Below are 21,100 nucleotides of genomic sequence, written 5' to 3' on the forward strand. Positions count from 1 at the left end.
GGAGCCTCCTTGACCACGGATCCTGAAGGAAAATGGGAATTTCTGCACTCTGGGGACACTGGACTTACAGGCTGTTTGCTTTATCTTGGGTCAGTGGTACCTTCAGGAATATCCCTTATGTGCCCAAATCTGTTTCTGAACTTCCACGTCTAAGAAGAAAATCCTCATAGAAAGAAGCTGTGACCATAGAACTAACATCTTGTGGTCTTAAATAAAAGGCACTTTGAAGTTATCAAGTTAGCCAAACAGCTGCTTCCACCAATCTAAGAGTAAAATGTCATCAGACAATGTTTTAGGTCCATGAAAAATCTTCCCCAAACTCAATGTACTATTCTTTTTCTGGCTTTTCTGGTGTGCCTATCAATGTATCTTAACCTTGCCTTACTTTGCAACTCTCTCTCTCTCTCTCTCTCTCTCTCTCTCTCTCTCTCTCTCTCTCTCTCTCTCTCTCTCTCTCTCTCTGTGTTTGTGTGTGTGTGTGTGTGTTTGTGTAAACATAATATTTTAAAAAACCCACGAAACTGCTTCTTCATTGGAACGTGGAAGTTTGGGTAACCTCAATCTGTGTTCCTGTGCTGTGATCACTCATAATGGCTCCAGAATAAATGTCTACAGTACGAGAGCTGTGATTTTTACATCAGCAAGTAAAAAAATGCCACATGATCACTTTTATTTGTACAGATCTCTACGCAAAGGGCTCATAACATAGAAATGATAGAAAAACTTTAATTTTCCGTAGTACAGAACTTTCTATTTGATGCAGGAATTATCTTAATTTTCACTAGAGGCCACCAGAGCCCCCAACCCCCCTAAAGTTTTGAACCAAGGCTTCCTCCTTCCAGAATTTCAGTTGTCTTCTAGCTGCACTTCATGATGACGCCACAAGGTGGCACTATGATCAAATAAGTGTCCATCCACGTAGACCTAAAGAAAAATCTTGGAGCCGGGCACATACAGACTCCCTGGTAGAATTCTTGTCTGGCATGGATACAGCCAACCAGATAAACATGCAGGGATGGCAGTGTGACTCCTTAGCAGAGACTTTGCTTAGTTTGAATTTACAAAGACAATGTTTAGATTCTCCATACCACAAAATGAACACAATTTCTTAAAAATCCAGTTTGGCCATGCATTGTGCTACACAATTTTATTGCAACATCCACGATACATAAGAATGCAGATGTCCGTGAATTTCCAGGACAGTCTGATTTCTACCGCAGGTTTCAGGTCATGGAGGGCACAGTGTGACGGTCTTTAAAATGATCAGTTAATGAACCTAAATACAGAATTTATATTCTGAAAATCCTGATAGGTGTAAGGGAAGACTGTGTGCATCAGGTTTTCTTACAGGAACAGATATATCATTGGTTTATAAAGCAAAAGCACAGTTTTCCTAGTAGGACTGAAACCCCAGTCCTGGACAGTTTGACTCTGTTGCTTTTGATCTGTGGTGAGGCAGCATCCTTTGGTTTGAGTGCATGGTAGAGAAAAAGCAGCCATCTCGTGGCTAGGGAGCATAGACTAAAAGACACAGGACTGGGTTCACGATATCCATCTCTTCAGAGGCTCGGCTCCAAATACATAGGGCCTCCCACAGAGCCTTGCTTATCAAGTCTTACCACCTCCCAATAGTGTTGCCTTGACAACAAAGATTCACCAAACAGATCATTGGAGAATGTCCAAGCTTTAGTCCTGAGCACATGCTAGAGACATGTCCTCTGAGTGTCCATATTATAAAACTCCAGGTAGTTCTGGAGCCCCTGGGAATCACCAGCGTGTGCCAGGGACGTCAGGAGTGCGTGGAAGCAGATGGAGATGCAGGCTCAGGAGCTGACAGATGTGTGCAGAGCACACAGGAGAGCCAGGGACTCCAGTGACTGGAGGAGAATGGAGAACCCCGTGAAAGAATGGGGTGTTGGAGAACCCACACTCGACTCCTGGGGAGAAATCTCGACAGTGAAGCGTGATTAATAAATACTCAGGTTCAGACACTGGGGTTCAACTTGAAGATTCAAACAGCAAAACAGCCAGCCACTGGCTCTTATCTGAACCTCAGTCTGAAATGGCGATCCTGCTCCAGCAATCTCAGAATGAGAATGAGTGACTGATCGTTGTCTCTCCCAGTGTCATATGCCTAACTAGGGCTGGGATTAAAGGCGAGCACCACTCAGATTAAAAGTATGTGCAACTGTGGCTATTGGGATTACAGGCGCATGTTACCACAACCTGGTCTATCAGGCTGACTAGTGGGTCTGTCTTACTCTCAGATCTTCAGAGAGTCTGTATTTATTAAAATACAACCGAAATGCCACCACACTACAGTTTGCAGAGTTCAGTCTGCACCAAGGGAGGAAACAATGAGCCTATAATGGGATGCAGATCTGGGGTCAACAGCAAACAGGACTGTGTTAATGTGTGTGGAGATTTGTCACACAGAACCCCTGTTGCAGTGAACATTTAAGATATTTAACTGACAACAACTCAAAAGAAAACATCCATGGTGCCCCTAGTGGCCAGAGTCAGGATTTTCCCTCTGAGAGTCTGAACAGCTGACTCTGTGGTCTGGAGAGTGAGACAAAGTTAGGAACTGTCTGAGCAATATGAATGATTTAATCACTAGTTGTGACCGTATTATGTTCACCCATTCCCAGGATGTCTAGCTTCAACCGAGAAGCCCGTGCACACTCTGCACCTGGGAATGTACAGTGCTAGAGGAGACACAATCCCCTCCTCACCCATGCGTGGATGTGTACACTCATAGGAGCAAAGCTTCACTTTTATCCATGTTCTCCCTCCATGAAATTGAAAACAATGTTTTCCAAAGGTCAGTATATCCAAAGTACTTGTGTTAATCTGCTTACAATTACATTCTCGGCTTCCTTAAATCAGGGAATTCCTTTTGTCTTGACTGCAGAAATTTCAAAGCTGGAGCAAGTGACACTGTAGAGGGAAATCATTCTCTCAGTGGACCAGTTCCTTGCTCATGGTTCAGAGTGTCTCACTCACAGACTGGGGACACCCCTCTGACACATTGCTTTAACCCACGAACATTCCACCTTCCCACATGGCCACACTATTTTAAAGTAGTCAGCTCCAGCAGAGAACTTCCACTGAAGCTACCCTTTCCCATTTCGCACTCTCACGGTCCCTCGGTAACTCATGAGTGCTTGTGTCTTCACATATTAAAATATGTTGTTCAAGCTGCTCAATGAAATCACTACCTTTCATCTCCATTAGTAAGTGAATTTCACAGCAAATAGATAATAACCCGGTATTTAGGATTTGTTTCTCCCCGGTGTTGACACAATTCAGTGTTTTTATACAGTTAGAGTCCAGCTTTTTAATAATCCTTTTAATTATTCTTTGTGTCTTTCACAACGCACATGTCCATCCCATTCAATTTCGCATCCCTTTTTCTCTGCCCTCTGCCCTTTCACCCTCCCCCAGGGAAAAGAGGAAACAGGAGAAAATTCTCATGGTGGAAGCTGTACTGACACAGTGAGTCACACAGAGCACAGTTTAGCCCATAATCTTTACTTGCAGAGAGCCATTGGCCTGGTTTGAAGTCTCTGCTTTCTCCTACACTGTCGATGCTGGCCCTTACTATGATTCCTCTTGGATGTCCTGTTGTTGCCCCATGTCTTGGAGATCCTGCAGCTTTGGGTTTGCAGGACCGGCTGCTTCATGTCCTCCAGAAGATCACAGATGCGGTGGATGTTAGTGTGAGCCAACTCATAGCCCTGGATCTGGGCCTGAGTGGTTGCAGGGTTGGTCATTCTTCCAGTTCTCCCCTGTCCTCACCTGTGCAGAGCTCTCTGGCATTTTCATGACTAGTTCACTCTATGCAGTAAGGAAAAGGGGGCAGGACTGGTTCTCCTGCTTTCATGCTCCCAAGGTCGGCTCTCCCACACCTATACCAGCAAGGCCAGCTCTACTGTGCTGTCCTGGTACTGTGCTCTAGGGTACTGCAGCTGGTGAGGGTCATGGACAGTTCTCCTGCCCTTAAGACCTCAGGGTCAGCTCTCTCATCTGCCACAGGTGATGAGGGCAGGGGTTAGGGGGAGTGGGCATCTCTCTGGCAAGGATTTACCCTATGGAAGATGAGGGGCAGGGTTAAATCTCTCATGCTCATGTTTTAGGCTTTGTCGTCAGTGCCCCTGTCAACAGGGTCAACTCTACTCTGCTGCCCAGGCTAGCTGCAGAGCCCATTTTCCTGAGTGCTGCAGCTGGTAACCGGGAGTGTCAACTCTCCCTAGTGTTGTAGTCAGAGAGGGACAGGACCAACTCGTGCAGCCCTATCTTCTCGGCCCTTGGTGGTACAGGAGCCAAGGACATCAACACAGACTGATGTTGCAGCAGGGTTGGGAATCCAGACATGGGCCTTGGCAGCAGCCCAGGCACGGACATCACCTTGTGGCACTGGTTTGGTCCTCCAGCAGGTAGCCCTGGGTTGGTCCTCGAGCATTTAGCCCTGGGTTGGTCCTCGAGCATTTAGCCCTGGGTTGGTCCTCGAGCATTTAGCCCTGGGTTGGTCCTCGAGCAGATAGCCCTGGGTTGGTCCTCGAGCAGGTAGCCCTGGCTTTTCACATGGGTATCCTTCTCCTGTTAAGTATTAATGCCATTGGTTAGGGTTCTGCTTTCTCCTCTAGAAGCCAATTTTATATCACAACAATATTATAGCATAAAACATTTCAATAATTTTTGAAAATGTGCCTAATAACACATGAAAAATTTAAGAGTATTTCATAGAGCTATGATCCCTTTCAGGACCCAGAAAGAGTGAAGGGTAATTTACAAGAGGTAGGGTGTGAAAAAGGTCAAAATACATAGTGTGAAAGTCTCAAAGATTTGGCAGGAAGAGGGAACAGGGATTGGTATGTACAATAAAAACATTGCTCTCCATCTGTGTTAGTATACTAGTGCTTCACATAATAATGCCCAAAGAGGAAGTTGGTTGAACAGAAGATTGGAGAAAACATTTGTAGATCATATATCTAACAGTGTTAACCTCCCAACTTTGCAAGTCATTCTATTTTGTATTGATTTTATTGAAGTATGCATTTTTCTCTGCTTCCCTCCCTATCTCTCCCCTCCCCTTTAACCTTCTCTCATGGTCCCCAGGCTCCAAATTTACTCAGGAGATCTTGTCTTTTTCTAATTCCCATGTGAATTAGATCCATGGATTTCTCTCTTAGGGTCCCCATTGTTGTCTAAGTCCTCTGGGGTTGTGTTTTGTAGGCTGGTTTTCTTTGCTTTATGTTTTAAAACACCTTATGAGTGAGTACATGTGATAATTGTTTTTCTGGGTTGGGTTACCTCACTCAATATGATGTTTTCTAGCTCCATCCATTTGCCTGCAAATTTTAAGATGCCATTATTCTTCTCTGCTGTATAGTGTAAATGTATCAAATTTTCCTTATTCATTCTTCAGTCGAGAAGCATTTAGGTTGTTTCCAGGTTCTGGCTATGACAAACATTGCGCTATGAACATAGTTGAGCACATGTCCTTGTGGTATGCTTGAGCATCGTTTGGGTATATGCCCAAAAGTGGTATTGGTGGGTTTGAGGAAGTTTGTTTCCTAATTTTCTGAGAAGTCGCCACACTGACATCCAAAGGGGCTGTACCAGCTTGCACTCCCACCAGAAATGCAGGAGTGTTCCCTTTACCCCACATCCTCTCCAGCATAACTTGTCATCAGTGTTTTTGATCTTGGTCATTCTTACAGGTATAATTTGGAATTTCAGAGTTGTTTTGATTTCCATTTCTCTGATGCAAGTTATTGTATTTAAAGGCTTGAGTGTGCAGAGGTGCTGCAGCAGTTCATGCAATCAGATACTCTGATAAAGATGCAAAAAAAGTGGTGGATGATCAGATGACATGTAACACCAGCTGAACCTGCTCTCTCCCCCTGTGATTGTAGTTGATCAGACCAGCAACTTGGGCTTTACAAATGGATGAGAGACTCTGCCACACATTTCTCTGAGACACACAAAAGGCCACCAAACACACGAAGGTGTACACAGTGTCACTTATCATTAGAGAATTGAATTTTCAACGGGCCTCGTATCACAATTCTATGACCACAAAAAATAAATAAAATTCAAGAAACTCAAAAATGCAAGTGAATCTAAAGAGTTTAGCTTATGCAAAATAGCACAGGTGTGGGCTTCCAGAGTCAAGAGTGAAAGAAATGGGGAGCTATTGCTTAGAGGAGAGAAGTACTTGGTTCCAATGCAAATGTGTTCTGTATACCTAATGTATAGTACAGGGATTGTGACCGTACTTAGCAGTAATGCATATTATACCGGAAATTTTTTGAGAGACTATATGTGTATTACTGTCTTTTGGGCCCATATTTCTATATGGTATATCAGTCAGGCTCTCGAGCCATAGTTGGCAAGAGGTGGTCATGTAGCCTTCCAGAGAGCCTGTTACTACCCTAACAAAGAGTCAGGATATTATTTTGCTTTTTATTTGTAATTTGTAGGATGCCTGGGATAAAGATGCTAATTCAGGCCTACATGACAGAGCTAGCATACAGAACAGGAAAACATGACAGCAGGCATAGTAGATTTGGACTTGACCTGGTTACCTAGGAAACAGAATGCTAATGAATTTTCCCCTCAGTTTATGTTTTCATATAAAGGCAGTTTGGAGAATAAATGAGAGGAAATTTTCAGGATGTGAGCTCAAGATGTCATGAGGGATCACTGAGAATCTCCCTCCCGATAAAACCATATGAGTTGTATCTTTATTCCTGTGTCTCTACACCGGTCCAGAGAGTTTATGTTGGGGCTGACAGATGGACCCCAACACTGTCTCAAAAAGGTAACTATATGATTTGATGGAAGTGGTCATTAGTTCTGTTGAGGTAATCATTTCACTACATATACATACATCAAATCAATTCTCTATATCATTTAAATCTGTACGTGTTTGTGTATCATTTGTAAATTAATAGAACTGACAAGTAGAAAATTGATGGAATATTCATTACCATCAGTCTACACATTGGGAGTGGCATGTCTAGAGATTCCCAACCAAGGTCCAGAGGAACAGACAAAAGTAATTGCAATGCAATGTGTTTGTCCTTTCCACATACTTGCTGTGCACAGCACCAATGTGAGGCTAATTTCCTACCCACTCCCATTTTACAAATTAAAACTTGAGAGATGGAGATAATACGGATTGTATTCATGGCTACACAGTCAGCAAATGAAAGGCCTTGAATTTGTATCCAGTACACTGTTCTGAACTGTGGGAAAATGTCGGTAACTTGTTGAACAACAGAATGAGTTGAGAAAAGAATGCACATTAAAGTAACTATCAGAATATCAGTAAACTGGAACAAGGTTAGAGAAAAATAAAGTTGTGGCCTTGGCGAGAGGACATCAATGCACTGTGGGGAGAGAAGTCCTAGTGTATTCTGTTGAGAGTCTCTGGGAAGTCCAGAATCTTAATAGAGAATGGACATATCTATTCTTGGTGTTTTGTCTTCAAAAGGATGGGAGAGAGACAGTGACAGAGAGACAGAGACAGAGAGAGACAGACAGACTATCTTACTTATTGGATGAGGAATCTGAAAGTTTCAAAAAAAACCCTTATTTCTTTGAAACTGGAACAAGTTTCCAAGTTAATGTAAAGGAATCATCTCTCGTCTCTTACCAGATTTAACTTCGTCTGCAGGTGAGTTTTTCTTTCTAAGCTCTTATTTCTTCAGAGTTGTTGCAATGCCTCCAGTAGAAGAAGATGTGTTATAAGCATGTTATTTTTTGTTTAGAATTAAGACAATTGTTTTGTCTTATGTTACATCCTCAACTTACCCTCTTAACTCCTCCCAGACCCATTCCCACCTTCCTACCACCTAATATGTTCTCTAGTATAGTTTTCCATAATAGTGGACTAGTGATAAAATAGGCATACGTTGTGGCAAAGGAATCCGAATAATTCTTAGGGTTTTATTTTGATGGGAAGCTGCAGGTGACTGGAATTCAGGTGTGATGGACCTTGATAACGCAAAATGTGAGGATCTTTTTAGTCATTGAAGAGCCTAAGAATAAGGAAATAAAAATATACATTCCAGAAATAAGAATGCAGAAATAAAGAAATATAAAGTTATAAGTCTAGGAGAATGAGAACAGACTGTCAGCAGATTTCTCAGCAGATCAAGGATCAGTCATTCACAGTGAGCTATTTTCTCAGATGCTTAAGAAGCCTCCATCAGCCTAGGTCATTTTATTTTATAACTGGCTGTTCTATTTACAAGGCCAGAGCTTCTCTCTGCAAACTGAGAGTAGTGTCCTGGTCATCCTTGATGAACGACAGATATAAACTGAGTTAACCTCTAAAAGACAGAGATGTGTGACCTCTGGATTAGGCACTGTCTCTGCTATGGGAAATTGGTACCATCCAAAGGGGAGGCATTGGGCTCCAGTATACACTGCCTGGAGGGACCAGGAGAAACAGTAAACATGGTGCAAGCACCTGGTTTAACTAATGAGCTCTGATAATGGAAGTTGTAAAGTATGGTAGTCTGTATCTGAGTTTTACCTTGAGATAGTGTGACAAGCTTTCTACTATCTTCTAAGTTCCCAGCCTAAGAACCAATTAATTCTAATTTATTATCCTTCTGGTATTATTAGCAGTCCCTTTCTGACTAAATGCTAAAGACACCTGTAATCTCCTCTGAAATGTATTTCATGATAGCTGTCTAGTTACCCATTGATATTATAACTCACTCCCCTCCTTAGGGTCTACGTTGATTGACCCATGGGGCAGGGCATGATCATAAAAATTCCTTTGTTCAGACCTAATGCTTGGTGCCCCTATTATAAAAATTGGGTTCAGAAACCAGCCCTTTGCCACAGCCTAACAAACACCATCTCTGGCTGTGGTCTCAGTTAGCTGATAAGTTTCTGTGCGCTGTAGCGATTTTTATTTTTAATTTTTTTATTTTTAAGCTTGATTCTGGTTTTCCTGGGATCTGGTTTTTGGAATAAAGTTTGCTTCTGGTTTATTAGACTTGGTGGTGTTCTCATCTTTGTGCAACCCCCCTGGACCCAACAGTCATGACTGTGGCATGGATCCAACATTTTCTGATGAAGATATTAAAATGCTGAAAAGTGCCCGAGCGACCATTTGGCAACCTTGTTTACCTACCACAATCTACTATTGAGCTTAAAATGTGAGTTTTAAAAGCCTGTATTCATAGAATAGACAGCAAGCTAGCCTAGATTTACTCAAAGGTGTTATGAGAACTACCATTATGACCTTTTGAAAGAAGCAGATTTTTTTAAAAAAATATTTTTTTTCTGGAAGAAAGTGGTGGAGCTCTGTTCTTAGAACCCAGAACCCAAGGTATATTAGGGAAATTGTCTCTGTCTTTGTTTATTGAAAGACCCTACAGATCCCCCCACCCAAAACCCCAGCTAGCATGCTCCCGTGAGAACGCCCGGTTTGTTAAAAGATTTTCAGGACCTGCAGCTAGCCGGCTCTCATGAGAACATCCCGTTTGCTTAGGGAAACAGGATGCCGATAGTCAGCACATGTACCAAACTTAGAATATCAGCAGTTCACAAAAGAAACATTTCCCCTATGAAAGATCCGAGCTTAGCTGCTGTAACGTCATTTCACAAGGCTTTTGATGAACAAATGTAAGTGCAGAGTGAGGTCAGGGTCCCTGGCTGCAAAGCAGGATATCCATCTATAAAATATGACAATCTGTAAAGCAGGATATAAGATAATAACATCTATATGACAGGATGTCTGTTGCCATACATCTGTGCTGGGAAAGGAAAATCCAAAAGAGGAACAGGATATCTGTTCCCATACATCTGTGCTGGGAAAGGAAAAACCACTTATGCCCCTTGCCCCATTCCAACCGACCACTAACCACGCATTTGCTTCTGTAATCTGCTCCTGCCGCCCTCTTTCCTATAAAAAGACCTCCTCCCAGTCTGCAGGCGCGAAAGTCCTCCGAAAGACTTTGCCGCCCACAGGTACCTGTGTTTACTCAATAAACCTCTTGCTAATTGCATCCTGCGGTCTGGTCTCGGAGTGTCTTGGTACTGGGGTCTTCATCAGAGGAAAGGTTCTCTCTGAGGGTCTTTCATTTATGTCCCTGAATTCTCTTTATAAGAAAATAAGAGGTTTTTTAAGTTTAAAAACTGCTACCAATGAGATAGAAAAGGTACCCTGCTCTATTTGTCAGGATAAGTTAACAATATAGCATACAAAGCTAATTTCCTATTGTCTTAGTATAATAAAAGCTTCTTTGTCATAAAACAATAAAACCTTAGTGTTACTACTCACGTGGGTGGCTTTCTTCAAGGAAGAATGTGGTGGAGGTTGGAGGTAGCATCCTTTTGTGGCCTTGCCATTTCCCAGCTCCTATGATAAGGTCTTTGCTGGAAGGATGAAGGTATTGACTGTGTGGCTTTTAGAAGACCAATTTTGAAGAGGCACATGTCACTTCTGCCCACATCCATTGGACATAACTCAATTACTTAGTGTCATAATTTTGATTCCATAAAATGTTGAGCAGATTCAGGAGATGGTAGACACAGCCACTCACTGGGTGCTCTAGTCTCTGGGGAACTGACAAACAATAGCTGAAGAGCAGTTATCCTGTGGGGTGGAGATGATGACAGATAAAAACTAGATTTGGTAGCAAAGAAATAATGAATATTTACACAGTGGAGTGTGGGATAAGAGTCTAGAGTCTCTTTTGCAGGACTCAGCCCCTACTAGGGAATTCTCTGCTCCCATTGCAGGGTGAGAGTGACATCTTCCTTCCACTCTTCCACTTCCATTGTTGTGTCAAAGACCAAGACCCCTCCTCCTTTTCTTAAAGACTCACACCATCTTCCTCTGTTTGCTTTACATATACTTGTTAACAGTTTGAGGCGGGCCCCTGACAAGTTCTGATGACAGTGCTCCCTAAGCAATTGTCATCATCACTCCATCACCATTTATATAACTTAATAAGGCGCTGCAGTTCAAGTTTTACATATATTATTTAACAATATATTATAAACTTATTTGTATAGTTTTTATAGACATGTAATATAACATATCATAGTCCCTTGAGGTAGGTATTACCTCTCTATATTGGTAATAGACACGGTATCACACAGAATAATTTGTTACACACCACACAATAAGAGACAGAAGTGGACTTTAAACCCAAATTGCATCGACCCTACACTATTTTTGTACACATTACACCAGTTTTAAAGACTAGCTATTTTTGATTTCAGAAACTTGATTGTCTGCATATATGTGCTGATATTTCCTCCGCAAGAAGCAATCTAATGAGTTTGAGCACGTTGATAGTGCGTAGGTCAAAGGTTATGTGATTCTCCAATGCAGATGGATCAGACTTGCAGCAGACCACTGGGAATCCTGTAGGGTTTGCCAGGACTTCACATCTTTCTCTTCCAAAGAACTCCAGCATCAACTAGATGCATTCTCCCAGTCCTACTCTCTCTCTCTCTCTCGGAATATAGAGGCAAGTGGAACAGCTTCAAGTTTGAGGCCTGTCTGGCCTACATCACAAGTTCCAGGCCAGACCAGTATACACAATGAGGTGATGTCTCAAAAATAAAAGAAAGAAAAGATGGTAATTAGAAAGAGACCCAAGACCACAGGATCGATGGGCTTTTTGTTGCTCCTTGCATAACAGCCATAGTAAGTTCTTACTCAAAGCTAGCACCCTTGACTACCAACTAAGTTAAGTAGATCATGGCAGTTTTCCAGAGTGAAGAACAGGCTACTCTCAAAAACCTAAGAAGTCTACCATCTAAATTTCAGTTCTGCTTTAGTGATAGAAGATAGAAGGTGTGATGACTCGCTGTTAGTTTTGGAGATACTGTCTCAACGTGTCCTAAACCACTGTATGCTAATAATTTCACAGAAAATTTGGTAGGATTCGCCTCTAACCCTCTCGAATTTAATTTTTACAAAGGCCTCTTCACTAATTCTCCCTTACAGTTCATTGATCCAGTTAGTATTATGCCTTCCATGTAGGAACCAACATCCAAAAATCTGAAGACTTTCCCAATGATCCCTATCCTTTTGCACTGTTGTATGTTAAGAAGTAGGGAAAATAGTAAAACTTTGGAGAAAAACATGAATGTATAGTGTCTATCTATTTCATGTGGATGCAAACAGTTCCTGACCTTCTGACCTCCTTTCTGATGGGTATGGGAAAGAATGGCTGCAATCCATGCAACCAAGAGTATGTTAACCTAATCTGGTACCACTGTTAAAACTAGATTGGTTAAGTTTCTACTGTAATTTCTCTTATCATATGTCCTTTTCCTAATGGAGCATTCCTGGTGTCTTTTGGATTCCCAGATGTCAGTATCAATCCACATTCAGCATCGAAAGTTTAGTATATTCAGAAGTGCACACTTATATTACATTCAGTTATATGAATACAGCATTCATTACTATGTGTGATTGACTTCATTAATAATTGTATTTTTCTTTCCAAGGGAACAAGCCTCTTCTTCAATCAAACTATCATAGAATATGAAAGGAATCTTGACTTAGAGCTGTAAATGAGAAAATATTTACCTTCCCACTGAAGCTGGCTTTCCTCCACTCTAGCTTAATACTTACATTTATTTTGCTCGTGTTTTTGTTGATCTTTTAGGCTTCCTATTTTATCTTGTTCTTAGGAATACCATAGCTAATGAGTCATATCCTTACATTCTGTAGGCCAGGCCCTTCTAGCTCCATTCCAACCTTTAAACACATTAAATAAGTATGAAAATGTTGTTTCTAGCTATTCATGATGTCCACCCAACTTCCAAGTTCTAGAATTTTCTGATTAATTACATGACAACGTATCTTTCTAACAGCTTAAGTCTATGGAGAAAAATGTTTTTCAGGGTTTTTATGATGCCAGTTCTTGGCCCTTCTCAGGGAGATCTTGTCTTCATGTGTGGAGGAACTAGAGCTCACTCATTAGCTATGGTATTCCTAGACAAGAACCAAAAGGCCTAGATCCCAGTCACTCATCCCTGAATGCCTGAGAAACCTAGCTCAGGATTCTTCATGCAAACAAGAGGTCCAGTGCTGTGTGGTTCAGGGCCTATTCCTTTTTTGTGACTGCATAGCATCATCAGTCAGTGATTTGTTCTACATCACAAAGCTGCCACAGTCTGAATCCTCAAGTCCTACAGTCATATATTCCAGAATCTAATCTCATTGGCTTCTCCTCATCTAATCTTCCTAACTAGAAGCAGTTTGAAAGAAAACTGGACTGTATTCTGCTTATAGAAGGGACCCAGTGCTAATGGGATAAGTTTATTGTTTCAATTGTCCCTTGTTTCACTTTAGGTTTTTACTTAAATAGTTATTTTTCAATATGAACTGCTCATACCTTCCTAAATAGCAAAGATGTTGGCAGGGGCAGAGATAAGACATTGTCTCCCTGCTGGTATGCCAACTAGTCTGCCTTCTTCTGCTTTCTAGCTCCTTCTTAAAACCTGCCCAGGACCGTGTTCCACAGCTTCATTTCAAACCAGAGCAGGACCTGACCCAGTGTCTCCATCCACTTTGACTACAACACAAGCTACAGTCTAACACTTTGTTTGGCACAGTATTGACATTTGTGCCTGGAACTTCTAGAGCTACTACCTACGGAATGAAGTCATTGCCCTCTGTCAAAGTGAGAAGGGGATCCCAAAATGACTCTAATTCAATCTACACCCAGCCTTATCTCAGGACAAACCACCATCAAATGAAGGTTTGCTGTATGTTTCAAAATAAATTCTTTTTTTCTCAGCAAATATTTACTGAGGATCCATATATCTAGTCATGGAAATTATATGTCTGTAAATGTAACTATATTTCACTCGCTGTTTTCAGAGCTATGGGAAAGGCGTGGTTCTAAGGAAAGAAAGGAAAATGAGGAAGTATCATGAGTATAAAAGGCATTGAGGGAGCATACAGGGCAAGAAGAGATCTACTTCTCCCTAGGAAGCTAAGGGAGGGATGGGAGGAGGCTTGGGTTAGGTCTCCTAGAGAAAGTGAGTTGAGCAAACCTTGAAATGTACCATTTGGTTTGAATATATTATCTTTTCATCACATATGGGATTCTCTTAATGTAATATATATTCCTATTATAATGAAACCAGTTATTTTATTTAATGCGTGTGTATTAACAAGGTAAGATTCTAATTTCACTTAGAAATTTGAAAATAAGGACAGCAGGTAATATAGAATAAAAATGTGAAAATGAAGTATAACAACATCACATGGAATCACTGTAACTGATATTTCAACCCTTTTTTTGTTTTCTACATAATGGCATAATGATTACAAAGCATTATCATCCATGCAGTGAGCTCTGAATGTTTTGCTAACTTCTTTCATGTAATTATACTTTTGTCATTATTGTCAACATCTGCATAGCATCGTAGAACAATTTATGCTTACTCATGTATCAATATTCTGTGAGACATTTGTATTTCTACTATAAGATTTAGTTCCATCTTTATTGGGATCTACTTTACTCAGGAAACAGGTTGCTGCATTACAATTTATGCAAGATTCACAGCCTTTGGTACCTATTACCCACAAAATATCTTCATTTATATTTTTGTTCACAATAATGAAAATTGCTTTTATCTCACAGACTCAACATTATATACTTCTTTGAGAAGGAAAGAATGGCTTTAGCAATAAAAGATAAAAGGGTGAAGTTAGGTTGTTATTTGATTTTTTTCTTGGTTTCCAACTTAGTGAAGTTATTTTTAATGACATTTGTCATGTCTCCCTCTTAACCATTTAGCCCGTGCTAAAGACCAAAAGCAACATGATATTAAAATCCTATTATAAACGTCAAGCAAATATCACAGACAACTGACTACCACAAGTGGCAAGTGCCACTTGGCTTCCTTCTTTGTTTCTCTAACTGTATCAGCACGGATGTGTCTTTATTCCAGAGCTCAATTTAGAAACTATCAAGCTTTTGTTTTTGTTCTCTTATGTCTCCATAGAAAATTAATCCTGTCTAGTCATGTGCCTGCCCATCCCCACACTGCAGCGTGCATCTGCCTCCATTTCTATACTAAGCTACCCTTTCTTGATGCTCTCTGTCTCAGCTATTTCCTAGCTGTTCTCTGGCATTTCAATTCCAAGGCCAAGGCTCTCTTCACTCCCTCAACCTCAGGAGCTGGGGCCAAGAGGTTCTCTCTCTCTCTCTCTCTCTCTCTCTCTCTCTCTCTCTCTCTCTCTCTCTCTCTCTCTAAACAATTGTAGGGCATAATCTCCCACTGCCGTCATTTCTGGCATCTCTCAAGCTGGCATTCTGTCCTTTCTCTATCGCTGCCTCAAAGCCATGACTTCTCCACTCCCCATAAGATACTGTTTGCTCAGAATGTCTTCTTTGTTCTCTCCCAGCCTAATCTTCTTCTTTACATCTTTACATCTTTCTCACAGACACCACAAGCTTAAACACTTTGTGCTTTTATTTCCCTGCCTCCAGGTTCCTATCCAGAGTGTCGCTCTTATTTTAGATTAAGAGTTGTGCTTTGCCATGAAATCATGAGGCTAAGGCTACAGTCTCTCTGATGAGTTCTTTTCCTATCAGTTGTCCCTACAAGCTGAGGCAGTCGGGATCTGTGAGAAGGGACTCCTGGTGCTACCATTGTTAAGAATAAGAGCAGCTCTGTCGGCACAAGAAATCCAATTAGGTCAAATCAAACCAAATCAAAATGCCCGTCATTTTATTAAGGATGACGCTCTCGGGTGGCCGAGCACATGGAGGGTAGACAGGACAGGAGGGAGCCCATGCAGACCCAAAAATCCACGTGTTCCTCATCTAGGTGGCCCCTTAAATACCCTGTGGGACTGACCCCTCCCTGGGGGGAGGTCAGGACCTTGCATGCTGGGATTTGGAGTCCAGAGCAAAGTAACTCCCAGACCAGGGGCTGGGATTACGCCCCCAATTTAACAACATTCATCTGCTTGACCTGCTCTCCACAGATAGGAATCTAGTCTTTCTTTCCAAAGGATTGGAGGAAGCATTATACTAACCCAGTACCGTTTTGGCTCAAAGTCTTGCTATTTGGGTGAAGTCTCATACTAAATTCCCCTGTTTTGTCATTGCTTCTGAGCTACAAAGCCTCCCATTCTGTTCCACATCCACTTTCTCAATCTTTCTTCAGTCCTGATAATACATATACCTGGTGATAATGGGTATTTAAGAAGGAAGGCTTCTCAGGGAGAATACTATAAGGTGCAACCAGTAAAAACATCTGTGGGTATGATGCCTTCTCTTTCTCCTTTTGGGGAGCTCCACTCCCTAACCTATCATACCTACAGCTTCTTGGTCTCTCTGAGGTAGATGGATTTGAGGTGGATGGGCAGGTATGGGCAGCACGCTCTTTGATGACACCATGCTCACTCACATGGACCACTTAAAACCAAAGTAGGCACAATTCTTCCCAAGAACCACTTTGGATGAGAGCTTCATTTGAGAAATTGTTTAGATCAGGTTGTCCCATGGGAATTATTTTGTTTGTAAAATGGGTAGGACAATCCAACCCTTTTTGTGTGGCACTATTTTGTGGGCTTGGACCTGAGCTGTAGAAAAAAAGAGAAAACTAAGAAAGGAGCCCTTCACTGTGGGTGTGATGCTTTAATATACTGCCTTACATTAACCTTGAATTGTAAGTCAAAAAATACCCTTTTCTCCTCTGTGTTGCTTTTGATAAGGGTGCTTTATTATGGTGGCAGAGACGAAACTAGAACACCACCCTTCAAACAGATTCTCACCACAGAAACATTAAAAGCTTCACTCTGTCACCAGAAAATCCAAATGACAAATAAGCTCCTGTGAGCCCAAAGACAGCTACGCCTGTCCCAGATCTCTTCAGTTCAGTCACCAATGCATGTATCTGTCTGGGAATCCAGGCCAGCAATGGAAGGGATGAAGCTGAGCCCAGCAGCAGGAAAATTAAAATTAAAACTGCTTTGAGATTTTACTTTACCCCAGTCAGAATGGCTAGGATTAAACAAACAAACAAATAAACAAAAAGACAACAAATATTGGCATGGTTGTTCCACAGGAAACTGGGATCTACTTCAATATCCAACTATACAACAGCTCTTAGCCATATATCCAAAGGGACTCCATATCCTACCATAGGTATCCCTGCTCATCCATATTCATTATTGTTCTATTCACAATAGCCAGAAATTGGAAACAACCTAAATGCCCATCAACTGATGAACTGTGTAAATTTACACAACAGAATATTGTTCAGCTATGTAGCAAGGAGGGAACTGCCCAGAACTAAAATAACCACACAGAAACTGAATTATTTAAAACACTGCTTAGCCCATTAGCTTTAGCTTCTTATTGGCTAACTCTTACATCTTAATTTAACCCATTTCTATTAATCTGTGTATCACCAAGTGGCTGTGGCTTACCGGCAAGATTCCAATGGGTGTCTGTCTCTGGTGGTGCTACATGGCTTCTCTCTGACTCTGCCTTTATTCTCCCAGCATTCAGTTTAGTTTTCCCCACCTAGCTCTGTTTCCCTATAGCTTGCTATAGGCCCAAAGCAGTTCCTTTATTTATCAATGGTAATCATAGCATACAGAGGGAAATCCCACATCATAGCTATTAAGAACATTGAAATTGTGAAACTTGCAAATAAATGTATAGATCTAGAAGCAACCATTCTGAGTAGGGTAACTAAGGAAAGACAAGTGTTGCATGCTTTCTCTCATTTCTGGAGTTAGATTTGAATCTTCAGATATGTGTGTTTTGTTTGGATTACCTGTACAGGTCAAGAAATTAGTAAGAAGATAATATGTTGGAGCACTTCCAGAGCATGGAGATAGAATTTAGTGCTATAAAGGCTTGATGGGGAATATTAGAACTGGAAGGGTTAAAATGGCTTCAAAATGCTCAGCCCTAGCTGGTACATCTATAGCATATGCCTTCCTCCCAAGGCTCAGAGATTATTGTGGAAGAGAAGGAGCAGTGGTAAGAGTCAGAAGGGGTGGAGAGTACAAGGAAACAGTGTCTCCTAGACAGTACAGGGCAACTGCACATGTGAACTCAAAGTGGTTGTGACATCACACAGAAGAGCTGCAAGCTTGGGGGACAGAGAGATGGCTGGCTGTTCTTCTGAAGGACCAGGGTTCAATTCCTAGCACTCACATGGCAGCTCACAACTGTCTGTAACTCCAAGGTCTGACACCCTCACACAAATATACATGCAGGCAAAACACCAATGCACAAAAAACAAATAAATAATCTTTAAGAACAACAACAAAAGGCCTGCAAGCTCAAGCCAGAACAAATACCATTATGGAATGGGATGGTAGGCATAAAGTCCCACCCCTAGCCAAGAATCTACTGACAATTGATAGCTGCTGGAAGAGGGAAAGTCGGTTTTCTTTAAGGGTGTGGCCCATGATACATCTACATCTACCATACTTCACCAGAAGGCAACACATCCAGGAATGCATGGTCAGCACAAATTGGGATTGATGTGTATAAAAATGAAATAAAAAAAAACATGAAATTGAGAGGAAAGGGGTTACTGTAGGAGATGGAGGAAGGAGAACAAGGGGTATAAATGATGCAGATACAGTATTCATGAATGAAATTCTTCTAAAATACTCTGCAAATTTTATGTAACAAAGAAAAAGAAGTGGAGGTTGGAGTCCATGGGACTGGGGTAGGATGCAAAGGAAATAGTTTGGTGGCCAGGTCCTGGATTAGGGCAGATACCAAGATTCCCTGAGAGCCCCTGTATCTTGTCTGCGGGTCTTTGCCTCTGTTGTTCCCAGATTGTAGTGATACATAAAGAGGAGGGGTGACCTACCCAGAATTACTGAAGGTCAGTGGGCAGTGGCAGCCTGCAGAGACATAGGCAAAGTTGGAGTCTACTGCCCGCTCCCACCTTATCACAAATAGCTTGCAATACTGAAGAAGCATAGGTCTTACACCTTCAGGAATTGTGACTGCCTTCCCCAGCCACATGGGTTCTGCGCTTTATCACAGTATCAATCCTGGGTCCCCTTCTGTGGAGCAGGCATAAAATCCAATCAGAGTGTGCTTTCCAGCAACTGTAATAATTTTGTAACTGTTGCATTGAGGGCACTTTCCACAGGATGTACTACAAATGTAACAAACAGGCCAATGGATAAACAGGGCCATTGGTAACAATTCACCCCAAGAAGTCGGGTATCCAGTGACTTTTGGCACTACACATTCTGGCCACTATGGTGGGATCTTCCAGTTTAGTCTCGGATTAATTTTCCCATGTTCTGCAAACAAAGCATCTGACTTCTTGAGCAACAGAGACTTATCACTCAGTTCTGCTGTAAAACTAAAGTGCCAACAACTTGTGTCAGTGGTTCTCAACCTGTGAGTTGTGACCCACAAGAAGGGATCAAATGACCCTTTCACAGAGGTCACATGTCAGATATCCTGAGTATCAGATATTTAAACTATGATTTATAACAGTAGCAAATTGCAGTTATGAAGTAGCAACAAAATAATTTTATGGCTGGGGTTCACTACAGCATGACAAGCCATAATATGGGGTCACAGCATTAGGAAGGTTGAGAACCATTGCCGTATGCAGTGCTGGGGAGGTCACCTCCATTACTTCTATAACCAACAAATCACAGGCATGTAGTTTGCCCCTGTCACCAAGAATTTTTTTTAATTTAACATATTATGTCTTTGGCAAGCATTTCTTCAGCCCCTGAAATGTGTCATTTTCATCTACTTAGATGTGCTTTTAAGTACTTGTGCTACTCTGAGTTTGCACTGTTCCTGAAAGGGCCTTAGCTAGAAGGCCTTCAGACCATCCCTTCACTGGATATTCCATCGCTACTATCACTCAACAGTGATAGGTTTTACCTGCTCCAAGTTCAGTGACTAGCAATTGTCACGCTAAGTTTCTTCTCCCTTAGTGTCTGTTCAGGTTGTTTTTGCTACAGACCCCAGCTGTGGCTGTCAGAGATCCTAACTTCGAAAGCTAGCATACCCTGGTATACAGGAGCACACGGTTCTTGGTCTGCCTCACCAGGGCCTTGGTTGAACCAGAAGGCTCTTGAGTATGTTTGTCTAGTTCCAGGCCTCATCTCCACAAAGTTAAGAGATTGGCAATTTTAGCAGAGTGGGGTATAAAATTTACAAATACCTTAGAAGTCCTAAATAACTATAGTTTGTTTACATTTTATTGGCAGAAGCTACTGGGAAAATTCAATGATGCTTTCAGGTTGTATCCAATGAAAATAATTTTGCCTGTGTATGACTCTTAAACTTTTAGGTGTACTTGCATGTCTTCCAGATATTTTTCTAAACCTGGTAGACACCAGTAGGTGGGCATGGTATCATCTGTATTTTACACCAGTTTTTACAGTGAGTGGACAGGATAACAAAAGAAACTTCTATAACACTACCCCGTGGAAAATAGTAGGATTGTATGGGTAAATTTGGGGATGTACTCTAAAGGTCTATTGCTACTGATTCCATATGAATGTGTCCTGGTCCTGAGGCTTAGAAGGTAAAGAAATGCCAAAGGAAGCATTAGAAAACCACAAAACAGCATGATAAGATCCAATTATTTATACCACTTTTTCAGTTAGAAAATCAATGTTGGGGATAACAGCATGAATACAGAACATTAACTTATTTGGTAAGGCATAACCCACAATCATTATGCATATACCATCTTGTGACTTATTCTTTTTCTTATTTTAAGTCCTTCCTTACATGAGAAAGTTTCTCCGGACAGACAGCTATCAGATATCTCTCATAGCAGGGGCTATGCAACCAATAAAACCTACAAAGTTTCCAGTTTGTGTAGTTCTAGGTCTACAGTGGAATTTGTGTAAACCTGGGTTCAACAGAGGTGACTATAGCTTTAAACATTGTAAGACATAGATAAATTCTGGAAAAGTTGCTTTTATGTATACTTTGTCATTGGCCCTTTGTCATAGGGACTCTGCTGGTCTCATTCTGGCAAGTAGAGAAGCTAAATGACTGCTTGCTAAAAGAGAGCCAGTTTGGCTAAGATTTGGAGGGTTGTTATTACAGCCCCTGTTTCTTGC

The sequence above is a fragment of the Microtus pennsylvanicus genome, chromosome X (assembly GCF_037038515.1).
Source record: "Microtus pennsylvanicus isolate mMicPen1 chromosome X, mMicPen1.hap1, whole genome shotgun sequence".
NCBI lineage: Eukaryota > Metazoa > Chordata > Mammalia > Rodentia > Cricetidae > Microtus > Microtus pennsylvanicus.